Source organism: Diorhabda carinulata, chromosome 10 (assembly GCF_026250575.1).
Source record: "Diorhabda carinulata isolate Delta chromosome 10, icDioCari1.1, whole genome shotgun sequence".
Taxonomy (NCBI): domain Eukaryota; kingdom Metazoa; phylum Arthropoda; class Insecta; order Coleoptera; family Chrysomelidae; genus Diorhabda; species Diorhabda carinulata.
In genome coordinates, this window is record NC_079469.1 from 14,340,696 (window position 1) to 14,356,561 (window position 15,866).

A 15,866-nucleotide genomic window follows, 5' to 3' on the forward strand; every position below is an offset into this window, starting at 1 on the left:
AAGTTTATGGTATTTTTAGAGCCATTCCGAAGATTTTATTGAATTCTATGGTGATTTTTGTTTTTTTTTTTTATTTCTATGTAAATTTATGGTGTTTTTATAGCCGTTTTAGGATTTTTTTTCAATTTTCTGCAGTTTATCGTATTTTTAGAGCTATTTCAAAGATTTTATTAACATCTATGGTGATTTTTTAAGTCTTTTGGGATTCCTATGTGAATTTATAGTGATTTTGAACTCGTTTTTGAACTTTTTTTCCAATTTTAGGCAGAAAAACTGAAGTTAACGGTATTTTTAGAGCCATTCCGAGGATTTTATTGAATTTTATGGTAATTTTTGGATTTTTTTTGGATTTCCATGTGAATTTATGGTGATTTTAAAGTTGCTTTTGCACTTTTTTTCCAATTTTCAGGCAGAAAAACTGAATTTTATAGTATTTTTATGGCCATTACAAAGATTTTATTGAATTCTTTGGTAATTTTTAAAGTATTTTTGAGATTTCTATGGGAATTTATGGTATTTGTAAAGTCGTTTCGGAACTTTTTTCATTTTTCAGGTAGAAAAACTGAAGTTTATGGTATTTTTAGAGCCATTTCCAAGATTTTATGGACTTTTATGATTTTTTCTAAGTCATTTTTTAATTTATTTTAAGTTTTGAGCATCATAGTTATCCTAAAGTGAAGTTTTTATCAATTTCGACAAAATTTCTTTAAAAATACACAAAAATTTTAGAGTCAATTAACATTTTCATGTAAATTTATAGTATTTTTGAGTCAAGTTATAGATTTTTTAAATTTTGAGGCAGTACTGTTGAAAATCACTGTATTTCACGAAATTTCTCGAGAAATTTCGCAATTTTCCAGACAAATTAATTGATTCCATATAACTTCTGCGATTATTCGTTTTTTTATTCAATTTTAATTTGCCATTTAACAATATTTTCAGTATTTCAACTCAAAATCAACTCAACTAATAATCCACCCTATATACAGATTGTATTCTAACACATCCTGTGAATATTTTCAATAAATAATTACGATTTATGATAATTTTCATCAGAATGTTTCTTTACGGCGAATTATATAAAAATCTACATATCTCCTAAACCATAAATTCAATCGAGTTATACAAAGAATAACTTTTTGTTTAAAAACGATCGAAAAATCGATTTTTGCTATCTTCACATTATACAGGTTGTCCCAGTAGAAGTTACGGTTTGTTAACCATCGGGCTTGAACCGCCCCTGGTTTCAGATTATTTATTACGTCAAACACACCTCGTAGACATACGTAATCATCTGATCGATTCCGAATTACTCGCATCACACGTTCCTAACCACCCTGTATACTATTTTTCACATTCTAATGGATTTATTTTGTCAACTAGAATTTTTCTATGAAGGAACGCGTCTCGATGAACCCCATATCGTTTGGATTGTTCAAAGGCGTGGTCATCATCTCCACGTCTTCCACCTTATTGGAAGTAGCACGACGTCGTTGTTGCAGGAGGAGAGAACCCATCGAATTTATTTGATGGGTTAGAATTGATTATAAAGCTTGTCTTATTTATAGACCTTTTAACGATTGCCGTGGATGAGTGAGAAGATCGGCGCCAGGCAAAGTTGTTTTAGACGAAGTTTTCGTAAAAATACGTCGAATTTATACAATACAGCGTCAAAAATATTCATTTTTAGGTTAGGTTGGGTTAAATTACCGAAATTATTGACTAGTTACTACAAAATCTGACGTATTTCAGTGCTGAAACTACATTATGACTCACCCTCGTAAATACGACGATTTATTCGTCAAAATTTCACCGCAGATGTGGGAAATTACGTCGAATTTATACAATACAGCGTCAAAAATATTCATTTTTAGGTTAGGTTTTGGTTAAACCACCGAAATTGTTGACTAGTTACTATAAAATCTGATGTATTTCAGTGCTGAAACTAAATTATGAGTTGCCCTCGTAAATACGACGATTTTTTCGTCAAAATTTCACCGCAGATGTGGAAAATTACGTTGAATTTATACAATACAGCGTCAAAAATTTTCATTTTTAGGTTAGGTTTTGGTTAAACCACCGAAATTGTTGACTAGTTACTATAAAATCTGATGTATTTCAGTGCTGAAACTACATTATGACTCACCCTCATAAATACGACGATTTATTCGTCAAAATTTCACCGCAGATGTGGAAAATTACGTTGAATTTGTACAATACAGCGTCAAAAATATTCATTTTTAGGTTAGGTTTGGTTAAATTACCGAAATTATTGACTAGTTACTACAAAATCTGACGTATTTCAGTGCTGAAACTACATTATGACTCACCCTCGTAAATACGACGATTTATTCGTCAAAATTTCACCGCAGATGTGGAAAATTACGTTGAATTTGTACAATACAGCGTCAAAAATATTCATTTTTAGGTTAGGTTTGGTTAAATTACCGAAATTATTGACTAGTTACTACAAAATCTGACGTATTTCAGTGCTGAAACTACATTATGACTCACCCTCGTAAATACGACGATTTATTCGTCAAAATTTCACCGCAGATGTGGAAAATTACGTTGAATTTATACAATACAGCGTCAAAAATTTTCATTTTTAGGTTAGGTTTTGGTTAAACCACCGAAATTGTTGACTAGTTACTATAAAATCTGATGTATTTCAGTGCTGAAACTACATTAAGACTCACCCTCATAAATACGACGATTTATTCGTCAAAATTTCACCGCAGATGTGGGAAATTACGTTGAATTTATACAATACAGCGTCAAAAATTTTCATTTTTAGGTTAGGTTTTGGTTAAACCACCGAAATTGTTGACTAGTTACTATAAAATCTGATGTATTTCAGTGCTGAAACTACATTATGACTCACCCTCATAAATACGACGATTTATTCGTCAAAATTTCACCGCAGATGTGGAAAATTACGTTGAATTTGTACAATACAGCGTCAAAAATATTCATTTTTAGGTTAGGTTTGGTTAAATTACCGAAATTATTGACTAGTTACTACAAAATCTGACGTATTTCAGTGCTGAAACTACATTATGACTCACCCTCGTAAATACGACGATTTATTCGTCAAAATTTCACCGCAGATGTGGGAAATTACGTCGAATTTATACAATACAGCGTCAAAAATATTCATTTTTAGGTTAGGTTTTGGTTAAACCACCGAAATTGTTGACTAGTTACTATAAAATCTGATGTATTTCAGTGCTGAAACTAAATTATGAGTTGCCCTCGTAAATACGACGATTTTTTCGTCAAAATTTCACCGCAGATGTGGAAAATTACGTTGAATTTGTACAATACAGCGTCAAAAATATTCATTTTTAGGTTAGGTTTGGTTAAATTACCGAAATTGTTGACTATTTACTATAAAATCTGATGTATATCTGTATTAAAACTAAACTATGACACACCCTCGTAAATACGACGATTTATTCGTCAAAATTTCACCGCAGATGTGGAAAATTACGTTGAATTTGTACAATACAGCGTCAAAAATATTCATTTTTAGGTTAGGTTTGGTTAAATTACCGAAATTATTGACTAGTTACTACAAAATCTGACGTATTTCAGTGCTGAAACTACATTATGACTCACCCTCGTAAATACGACGATTTATTCGTCAAAATTTCACCGCAGATGTGGGAAATTACGTCGAATTTATACAATACAGCGTCAAAAATATTCATTTTTAGGTTAGGTTTTGGTTAAACCACCGAAATTGTTGACTAGTTACTATAAAATCTGATGTATTTCAGTGCTGAAACTAAATTATGAGTTGCCCTCGTAAATACGACGATTTTTTCGTCAAAATTTCACCGCAGATGTGGAAAATTACGTTGAATTTGTACAATACAGCGTCAAAAATATTCATTTTTAGGTTAGGTTTGGTTAAATTACCGAAATTGTTGACTATTTACTATAAAATCTGATGTATATCTGTATTAAAACTAAACTATGACACACCCTCGTAAATACGACGATTTATTCGTCAAAATTTCACCGCAGATGTGGAAAATTACGTTGAATTTGTACAATACAGCGTCAAAAATATTCATTTTTAGGTTAGGTTTGGTTAAATTACCGAAATTATTGACTAGTTACTATAAAATCTGATGTATATCTGTATTAAAACTAAACTATGACTCACCCTCATAAATACGACGATTTATTCGTCAAAATTTCACCGCAGATGTGGAAAATTACGTTGAATTTGTACAATACAGCGTCAAAAATATTCATTTTTAGGTTAGGTTTGGTTAAATTACCGAAATTGTTGACTATTTACTATAAAATCTGATGTATATCTGTATTAAAACTAAACTATGACTCACCCTCATAAATACGACGATTTATTCGTCAAAATTTCACCGCAGATGTGGAAAATTACGTTGAATTTGTACAATACAGCGTCAAAAATATTCATTTTTAGGTTAGGTTTGGTTAAATTACCGAAATTATTGACTAGTTACTACAAAATCTGACGTATTTCAGTGCTGAAACTACATTATGACTCACCCTCGTAAATACGACGATTTATTCGTCAAAATTTCACCGCAGATGTGGGAAATTACGTCGAATTTATACAATACAGCGTCAAAAATTTTCATTTTTAGGTTAGGTTTTGGTTAAACCACCGAAATTGTTGACTAGTTACTATAAAATCTGATGTATTTCAGTGCTGAAACTAAATTATGAGTTGCCCTCGTAAATACGACGATTTTTTCGTCAAAATTTCACCGCAGATGTGGAAAATTACGTTGAATTTGTACAATACAGCGTCAAAAATATTCATTTTTAGGTTAGGTTTGGTTAAATTACCGAAATTATTGACTAGTTACTACAAAATCTGACGTATTTCAGTGCTGAAACTACATTATGACTCACCCTCGTAAATACGACGATTTATTCGTCAAAATTTCACCGCAGATGTGGGAAATTACGTCGAATTTATACAATACAGCGTCAAAAATTTTCATTTTTAGGTTAGGTTTTGGTTAAACCACCGAAATTGTTGACTAGTTACTATAAAATCTGATGTATTTCAGTGCTGAAACTAAATTATGAGTCGCCCTCGTAAATACGAGGATTTTTTCGTCAAAATTTCACCGCAGATGTGGAAAATTACGTTGAATTTGTACAATACAGCGTCAAAAATATTCATTTTTAGGTTAGGTTTGGTTAAATTACCGAAATTATTGACTAGTTACTACAAAATCTGACGTATTTCAGTGCTAAAACTACGTTACGACTCACCCTCGTATATACGACGATTTTTTCGTCCTAATTTCACTGCAGCAATTATTGATTTAACTAAATGGTCGTTGAAGAGACTCACAACCCAATCTGTCGATTATTTACCTTCAGTTCCAATATGTTTCTAAGTTTAATGTGATTTATGACTCACCCTCGTAAAATTGTTGATTAATTAGCTGAAATTTTGGTGGAGGTGGCGAGAAATATCGATTGAACTAGTTTGTGGTGATTTATCATAAACAAAAAACGTTTTTTATTCATGATTTTAATTTCGGTTATTATTTATTAGTACCTTTATATATATATATATATATATATATATGAAATTTTTTGGAAAATTTTGGAAAAATTTAGTTTATTTCGTATAATTGTTGCGGAAAACTTTTTTGTATCTCTACTTTTCACGCAATAAAAAGTTACTTAAAAAAATTACAATATATATCGATTAGAGGGCTGGCAATTGCCCACTCTGTATATATATGGGATTTTTTGGATAATTTTGGAAAAATTTAGTTTATTTCGTACAAATGTTGCGGAAAACTTTTTTTGTATCTCTACTTTTCACGCAATTAAAAGTTACTTAAAAAAATTACAATATATATCGATTAGAGGGCTGGCAATTGCCCACTCTGTATATATATGGGATTTTTTGGATAATTTTGGAAAAATTTAGTTTATTTCGTACAAATATTGCGGAAAACTTTTTTGTATCTGTACTTTTCACGCAATTAAAAGTTACTTGAAAAAATTACAATATATATATCGATTAAAGGGCTGTCAATTGCCCACCCTGTATATATATATGGGATTTTTTGGATAATTTTGGAAAAATTTAGTTCATTTCGTACAAATATTGCGGAAAACTTTTTTTGTATCTCTACTTTTCACGCAATAAAAAGTTACTTAAAAAAATTACAATATATATCGATTAGAGGGCTGGCAATTGCCCACTCTGTATATATATGGGATTTTTTGGATAATTTTGGAAAAATTTAGTTTATTTCGTACAAATGTTGCGGAAAACTTTTTTTGTATCTCTACTTTTCACGCAATAAAAAGTTACTTAAAAAAATTACAATATATATCGATTAGAGGGCTGGCAATTGCCCACTCTGTATATATATGGGATTTTTTGGATAATTTTGGAAAAATTTAGTTTATTTCGTACAAATATTGCGGAAAACTTTTTTGTATCTGTACTTTTCACGCAATTAAAAGTTACTTGAAAAAATTACAATATATATATCGATTAAAGGGCTGTCAATTGCCCACCCTGTATATATATATGGGATTTTTTGGATAATTTTGGAAAAATTTAGTTCATTTCGTACAAATATTGCGGAAAACTTTTTTTGTATCTCTACTTTTCACGCAATAAAAAGTTACTTAAAAAAATTACAATATATATCGATTAGAGGGCTGGCAATTGCCCACTCTGTATATATATGGGATTTTTTGGATAATTTTGGAAAAATTTAGTTTATTTCGTACAAATGTTGCGGAAAACTTTTTTTGTATCTCTACTTTTCACGCAATAAAAAGTTACTTAAAAAAATTACAATATATATCGATTAGAGGGCTGGCAATTGCCCACTCTGTATATATATGGGATTTTTTGGATAATTTTGGAAAAATTTAGTTTATTTCGTACAAATGTTGCGGAAAACTTTTTTTGTATCTCTACTTTTCACGCAATTAAAAGTTACTTAAAAAAATTACAATATATATCGATTAGAGGGCTGGCAATTGCCCACTCTGTATATATATGGGATTTTTTGGATAATTTTGGAAAAATTTAGTTTATTTCGTACAAATGTTGCGGAAAACTTTTTTTGTATCTCTACTTTTCACGCAATAAAAAGTTACTTAAAAAAATTACAATATATATATCGATTAAAGGGCAGTCAATTGCCCACCCTGTATATATATATGGGATTTTTTGGATAATTTTGGAAAAATTTAGTTTATTTCGTACAAATGTTGCGGAAAACTTTTTTTGTATCTCTACTTTTCACGCAATAAAAAGTTACTTAAAAAAATTACAATATATATATCGATTAAAGGGCTGGCAATTGCCCACTCTGTATATATATGGGATTTTTTGGATAATTTTGGAAAAATTTAGTTTATTTTGTACAAATATTGCGGAAAACTTTTTTGTATCTGTACTTTTCACGCAATTAAAAGTTACTTGAAAAAATTACAATATATATATCGATTAAAGGGCTGTCAATTGCCCACCCTGTATATATATATTTGAGATTTTTTGGATAATTTTGGAAAAATTTAGTTTATTTCGTACAAATGTTATGGAAAACTTTTTTTATATCTCTACTTTTCACGCAATAAAAAGCTACTTAAAAAAATTAGAATATATATCGATTGGAGGGCTGTCAGTTGTCCACCCCGTATATTAATGGGAATTTTGTTACATTCTAAGTAAAATTCGGTTCATCCAGTACAATTTTTTTGTTGAAAATTTTTCCGTATCTCAATTTGTTACCCAATAAAAAATTATTAATCAAAAATACAATACATGTCGTTTGGAGAGCATTATATTGCCCACCGTGTATATATACGAAATTTTTTGGATATTTTTCGAAAAATTCACTCTAGTCCGTATGAATTTTGTAAAAAAAGTTCTTATATTTCTACTTTATACGTAATAAAAAGTTACTTAAAAAAATTAAAATTATATGTTTTTTGAAGTGCTGTCTATTGTACACCCTGTATATAAATGGAATTTTTGAAAAATTTTAGTGAAATTTAGTTCGTTTTCTACAAGTTTTGTGCTGAAAATTTCTTTGTATCTCCACTTTTTAAGCAAAAAAAATTATTAACAAAAAATATACGGTAAATTTCGTATGAGACCTATATATTGTCCACACTGTATATATTTGAAATTTTTTAGAGTTATTTCGGAAAAATTCAGTACATTTCCCACAACTGTCCAAAAAAAACTCTTTTCTATACAAAATTATCGTGGGGTATAAATTTTGAATTATAATTATTAATATTTAATTATAAATAAATATACAGGGTGTTGCTGAAGTATAGCAACGTCAAATCCTTTACTTCGATTAGAAAATACTTTAATCAATATAAAATTTTGTTCAAATTTTTTTTATTGTTTAAAAAATTACTAACGATTATTTATTTTCACCTACAGGGAAATGATAAAAATAAAATTTTGATTATCGATTAAATGGATTCAGAAAAAAAGCAGACGGCGCCTTTACGTCGGGTAACTTCCAAATCCACTTCCATTAAAACGGAGCTAATCTATAAAAAGTGCATTTTCTTGTGTGTATGGTCCTTATAGATCAATTAGTAGCAGCTGATAGCTTTTAGACGATTAGGCATCGAAATTTTTTGTCTATTTTCGACGAGGGCGACTCAGAAATGATCGTCGCTTTATTTTTTATTGATTTTTATGGTTTATTACTTAATTGTATTCGAACGACGTCTAAAAATAGAGATATAGTTCCGAATTAAATGAAAATACATTTATTTTTGAATATTTTTGAAAATTTTCGATTAGACCACTGTCAAATTAGACAAGAAATTTGTTATGTGTTACTTCAAAATTGATTCTAATATAATATTTAATTCGAAGGGGCTAAATTAAAACAAAAATTTCGGAAATTACTCGAATTTACAGCGTTTTTTTCATAATAATCATCCTTAGCTGTCAAATTTGACGTGAGAAGACACATTTTATTACTCAACATGAGGTAAATTGGACATTTTGTTTCAAGGGAACTCATCTGATTAAATAAATTCCAAAATGAATCGAATTTACAGCGTTTTTTGATAATAATCGAGCACAGCTGTCAAATTTGACGTGAAAATATGATTAAGACACATTTTATTACTCAAAATGAGGTAAATTAGACATTTTGCTTCAAAGGAAGCGTATTAGATGCTGAAAATTTTGAAATGAATCGAATTTACAGCGTTTTTTGATAATAATCAAGCACAGCTGTCAAATTTGACGTGCAAATATGATTCATGTACTCTTTATAGCTCGAAAGTGACTTAAATTAGGCATTTTGGTTCAGGGGCAGCTCATTTAATGCAGAAAATTTCAAAAATGAATCGAATTTACAGAGTTTTTTAAAATAATTATCCATAACTGTCAAATTTGACGTGAAAATATGATTGAGACACATTATATTGCTTCAAGATGGAGAAAACTATGTATTCCTTCTTTAGAGTAGCTCATTTGATATTGAAATTCAAAAATGATTCGAATTTCACAGCGTTTTTTCAAAATAATCAAGCACAGCTGTCAAATTTGACGTGCAAATATGATTCATGTACTCTTTATAGCTCGAAAGTGACTTAAATTAGGCATTTTGTCTCAGGTGCAGCTCATTTAATGCAGAAAATTTCAAAAATGCTGGAATTTACAACGCTTTTTTCAAATAATTATCCATAGCTGTCAAATTTGACGTGAAAATATGAATGAGACACATTATATTGCTTCAAGATGGAGAGAATTATGTATTTCTTCTTTAGGGTAGCTCATTTGATATTGAAATTCAAAAATGATTCGAATTTCACAGCGTTTTTTCAAAATAATCAAGCACAGCTGTCAAATTTGACGTGTAAATATGATTCATGTACTCTTTATAGCTCGAAAGTGACTTAAATTAGGCATTTTGTCTCAGGTGCAGCTCATTTAATGCAGAAAATTTCAAAAATGCTGGAATTTACAACGCTTTTTTCAAATAATTATCCATAGCTGTCAAATTTGACGTGAAAATATGAATGAGACACATTATATTGCTTCAAGATGGAGAGAATTATGTATTCCTTCTTTAGAGTAGCTCATTTGATATTGAAATTCAAAAATGATTCGAATTTCACAGCGTTTTTTCAAAATAATCAAGCACAGCTGTCAAATTTGACGTGCAAATATGATTCATGTACTCTTTATAGCTCGAAAGTGACTTAAATTAGGCATTTTGGTTCAGGGGCAGCTCATTTAATGCAGAAAATTTCAAAAATGCTGGAATTTACAACGCTTTTTTCAAATAATTATCCATAGCTGTCAAATTTGACGTGAAAATATGAATGAGACACATTATATTGCTTCAAGATGGAGAGAATTATGTATTTCTTCTTTAGGGTAGCTCATTTGATATTGATATTCAAAAATGATTCGAATTTCACAGCGTTTTTTCAAAATAATCAAGCACAGCTGTCAAATTTGACGTGTAAATATGATTTATATTATTTTTATAGCTTAAAAGTAAGTTAAATTGGACATTTTTTCGAAGCCATCTCATTTGATACCAAAAATTTCAAAATGAATCGAGTTTACAACGTTTTTTTCATAATAATCATCCATAGCTGTCACATTTGACGTGCAAATATGATTAAGACACATTGTTTAAGCTTCAAAATTAAGTAAATTAGGTATTCCTTCTTAAGGGGAGCTCATTTGACACCAGCATTTGACTTCAAACCCTCTTTTTGTTTGTCAAAATCCTTCGATATGATTGCAGTTGAATACAACTGTCACTGATTCGATTTGAAGGTTATAAATCATATTTCGTCACGTCAAATTTGACAGTTGTACCAAATAACTATTAACCGTAGTTGAAAATATTCGAAATCGGTCTATAGACCCCGACCGAAATTGAAATGAATATTTATTAAAATATGGTGAATAACAATAGATTTTGACAGTTTTCTGAAGATTTCGATGTTCAAATGGTCACCCCGATGTTAAAATGTCATAAATAACAAACTAAAATTAATTTTTAAATTATGTACACTAAGAATTTTCAAAAATTATTTGATTTTGTTACAAAATAACGACTTTTACTACTAGAAGTAGCACATTTACCTCAAACATCGGTAAATGCCTGTAAATATTTGTAAACAAATCAGTTTAGCTGTATCCAATTTGACAAAACCGTGACTAAAGCTTGTACATTATAAATTTATCAAAAAATATGTATGATATTAAATATTCACTGCATATACTGTTCTTGTGAAAATTTTTTATTTTTTCAATCAATAACCACCGGTCTATATACCTCAACCGAGATTGAAATGAATAATTATCAAAATATGGTAAATAAAAATAGATTTTGACAGTTTTCTGAAGATTTCGATGTTTAATTGCATAACGAATCATATCCAGTTCGTTTTCAAGTCACCCCGATGTCAAAAAGTCATAAATGACAAACTGAAATGAATTTTCTAATCATGTAAATTAAAAATTTTCAAAAATTCTTTGATTTTATTATAATCTAACGACTTTCACCACTAGAAGTAACACATTTGCCTCAAAAGTCGGTAATTGCCTGTAAATATTTGTAAACAAATCAGTTTAGCTGGATCCAATTTGAAAAAACCGTAACTTAAGCTTATACATTATAAATTTATCAAAAAATATGTATGATAGTAAATATTTACTGCATGTACTGTTCTTGTGAAAATTTTTTATTTTTTCAATCAATAAACACCGGTCTATATACCTCGACCGAGATTGAAATGAATATTTATGAAAATATGGTAAATAAAAATAGATTTTGGAAGTTTTCTGAAGATTTCGATGTTCAAATGCATAACGAATCATATCCAGTTCGTTTTCAAGTCACCCCGATGTCAAAAAGTCATAAATGACAAACTGAAATGAATTTTTTAATCATGTAGATTAAAAATTTTCAAAAATTCCTCGATTTTGTTATAAACTAACGACTTTTACTACTAGAAGTAGCACATTTGCCTCAAAAGTCGGTACTTGCCTGTAAATATTTGTAAACAAATCAGTTTAGCTGGGTCCAATTTGACAAAACCGTGACTAAAGCTTATACATTATAAATTTGTCAAAAAATATGTATGATAGTAAATATTTACTGCATATACTGTTCTTGTGAAAATTTTTTATTTTTTCAATCAATAACCACCGGTCTATATACCTCAACCGAGATTGAAATGAATAATTATCAAAATATGGTAAATAAAAATAGATTTTGACAGTTTTCTGAAGATTTCGATGTTTAATTGCATAACGAATCATATCCAGTTCGTTTTCAAGTCACCCCGATGTCAAATTTGACAGCTATACCAAATAACTTCTAACCGTAGTTAAAAATATTCGAAATCTGTTTAAAAATGAAATTTTCATTTATCGATACTTCAAAAGGGACCAAAGAATGCGCGAACAGAACTTGTTTCCCCTCCGACAAATGTTTTTTTTTAATTTACCACAAATTTATGGTAATTAGATAAGAAAATGCGGATCGAAGTGTTAGAGGTTGACTCCCCTCTTTGAATACAGGGCGGGGCGAGACAAACCCAAAGTCACAGACCTCTCAGTTAAGCCTGGGTTAGGCACTTGTACACTACGTATACCAGATAGTTCCAGTGCAATTGTATATATTTATATAAACAATATTGTGAAGTGATATTTCCGTCAGTTTTATAGTGGGTGTTTAAAAAAATTAGCGATATAAAAGGGGTGAGTTACCATTTTATAAACATCCGTCCATAGAGAGACATTTTGTGATTGTTTTTGCGTCTTTTTGTTAACGTCCTTCTACCTGAAGTAACAATCGAAGTATTGTCCACGCGACCAAAGATTTATTAGGCCTATTTGGCGAAGGGAATGTGCATCCGGATATGAACCTGGCGCCTATTCGCGTAAAAGGTACTTAACTGCCCTCAGTAATGATAAAAGGTTCTATTCGAAACGATTTAACTCACAAATATTGGTTTTTATCGATTAATACATTTTATAATTCGATAACATTGAAATTTGGAATTTTTTTGATCAATGCACCTCGGACTAAATACCTCGACCGAGATTGAAATGAATATTTATCAAAATATGGTGAATAATAATAGATTTTGAAAGTTTTCTGAAGATTTCGATGTTCAAATGCATAACGAATCATATCTAGCTCGTTTTCAAGTCACCCCGATGTCAAAATGTCATAAATAACAATTTGAAATCAGTTTTTAAACCTTGTAGATTAAAAATTTTCAAAAATTCTTTGATTTTATTGTAATCTAACGACTTTTACTACTAGAAGTAGCACATTTGCCTCAAAAGTCGGTAATTGCCTGTAAATATTTGTAAACAAATCAGTTTAGCTGTAACCAATGTGAAAAAACCGTAACTTGAGCTTATACATTATAAATTTATCAAAAAATATGTCTGATAGTGAATATTTATTGCATATACTGTTCTTGTAAAAATTTTTTATTTTTTCAATCAATAACCACCGGTCTATATACCTCGACCGAGATTGAAATGAATATTCATCAAAATATGGTGAATAACAATAGATTTTGACAGTTTTTTGAAGATTTCGATGTTCAAATGCATAACGAATCATATCCAGTTCGTTTTCAAGTCACCCCGATGTCAAAATGTCATAAATGACAAACTGAAATGAATTTTTAAATTATGTAGATTAAGAATTTCCAAAAATTCCTCGATTTTGTTATAAACTAACGAGTTTTACTACTAGAAAAGTATGTATGCCTCAAACGCAAGTAACTTCCTTTCACTATATATAATCAAATCTGTTTAGCCGTTGCGAATTTGAAAAAACAGATAAATTTACTAAATAAACATGAATATTCGATACAAGTATGTGTTATTCTAATATTTTAAATGACTTATATCACGTTCTCCATTCCACGGATAACATTATAGGAAAAATCGTTTTTATCTGCTATTATAGACTGTGAAAAAAGCTCAAAAAACTTTTTGTACAAAAAAATTTTCAGCAGTTAACGTGTTAAAGTGTAATTATGTGAAAATAAATCAATTCCAAACGAGGTAGGGTTATAAATCTACGCGACGGTTGCAAAACTAACATACTATTCACAACAATTGTTTCAAATACTTTTTGCTCAGTTTTTCAAAACGTCCTACATTTTCCTATGATATTTTTCACACTATTCTTTCTTAAAAATCCCTTCAATCCGGACACGAACCTCACAAAAAGATATTTTGGCCCAAGAAGTTTGCTGCGTCCCACAAGGACTAAACTACAATCAAAAACATCGACAAAATCTAAACATACCCTCGTATAAAGTGAAAAAACAACGGAAATTGTTATTTTTTATTTGTAAGAGACCGTTTCGACTTCAAATTGTCAATATGAAAGAAAAATTTAGTTTCAAGTCTATTATTTTGAAATTTAACGAATGGGTTATAAAATGGGCAAAACTTTTGACCGATAGTGTATACAATATTCAAATAGTCAACTGATTTAGTACTACGACTGATTTAGATGTATATTTCGATGAAAAGAATGTTTTTAATATAATGAAATAATTTTTTTTCTATTTATAAAATATAATCTGACATTTCGTATACCCCCCGTAATAATTTATTGTCAATATTATGCTTTAATATATAATAGAGCCTATCATAAATATTCTAAACGACTTTATTATATTATTTTGACATAAACGCATTAATTATTGTCTTATTGATAAAATAGTACTAAATACATCGATTACGAGGACATACTGTATACATGTACCTACTAAAACTTGTTATTTGTTATTGGAACGAAATATATAAAAAACTACAGTCATTTAAATAAAAAATATCGAAATAGAACAATTTTTAAGACATGATTTTGAACTTTGTGGTCTCATCAGCAGAGTATCTCTATTTTTAACGAAATTTTCGAAATTATTCGATTTTTTCGGTCGAAAACGATGAGAATATATAAAACGTGTTTGTTTTAATGATGTCGAAGCACACTTCCGGTTTTAAGGACCACAATGGATCGAATTGAAACAAAAATATCTACCTGTCGTAAATATCATAAAAGGTATTGGTGTCATTTACGACCCAGACGCCAAACAATGACAGTTTACTATTTATTTACACCCCAATCGATAAGAGGGTAAGTTTGTGCAAATTCTTACCTAACTGTCCTTTTTTTTCGTATTCTACAGGGTGTTAGTGCTTATCGACATTCATTATCAAAGTTCAACGTTCTTTTTTTTTCTAATTATTTAATTATCGATGAATTTTTTAATTATTTCCGACCAATTATCGACGAATTATTATGCTAACAGTGTTGCCAATAATTTCAGAAAGGTTCATCTCCACTATATACGAGGGTTTTGTGAAAAAATTTCAACTTAACAAAGAAATAAAGTAATCTACTAGTGTGAAAGCAATAAAAATAAGGTTAATTTTCATAGAATTTGATGATCTCGTCAACTTTTCTTTGTAAACGAATCTAAAATAGTGTCACTGCCTATTTTCAATTAGTTTTTGATCTGTTTCGCTCTTTTTTATAGTTAGTATGAAAAAATGTTGTTTTTGACGCGTTTGTTGAGTTTTTGGCCTCATAGGTACGTTATATTGAAGTGGCGCAATATTCCGAAACCGAACCGCTCATGATTATTTGTTTGATTTAATATTAAATCGGTTTTGTTATGCTTAAATGCATTTTTAAACATCATTAGGACTTTACCGAGCGAAAAATCGTTAAAAGTGGGAATAACAAAGGATTATGTCGCATTTGACGAACTATTTTGCTTTTGATGTACCACAAACCATTTTTATTAGATTATATATTATAGTTCTC

General features: G+C 29.6%; 1 protein-coding gene across 2 annotated transcripts in view; it reads left to right on the plus strand.

The window, feature by feature from the left end:
• Positions 1 to 12,616: 12,616 nt before the first annotated feature.
• LOC130898469 (GATA-binding factor A-like) overlaps positions 12,617 to 15,866 on the plus strand; it is a 28,823-nt gene continuing 25,573 nt past the window's right edge. The window contains exon 1 of one of the 2 annotated variants that reach the window (XM_057807805.1): positions 12,617 to 12,760. The gene's annotated coding sequence lies outside the window, so the exon portion shown is untranslated. The remainder of the gene's footprint in view (positions 12,761 to 15,866) is intronic. The other variant, XM_057807804.1, reaches the window with a different exon arrangement.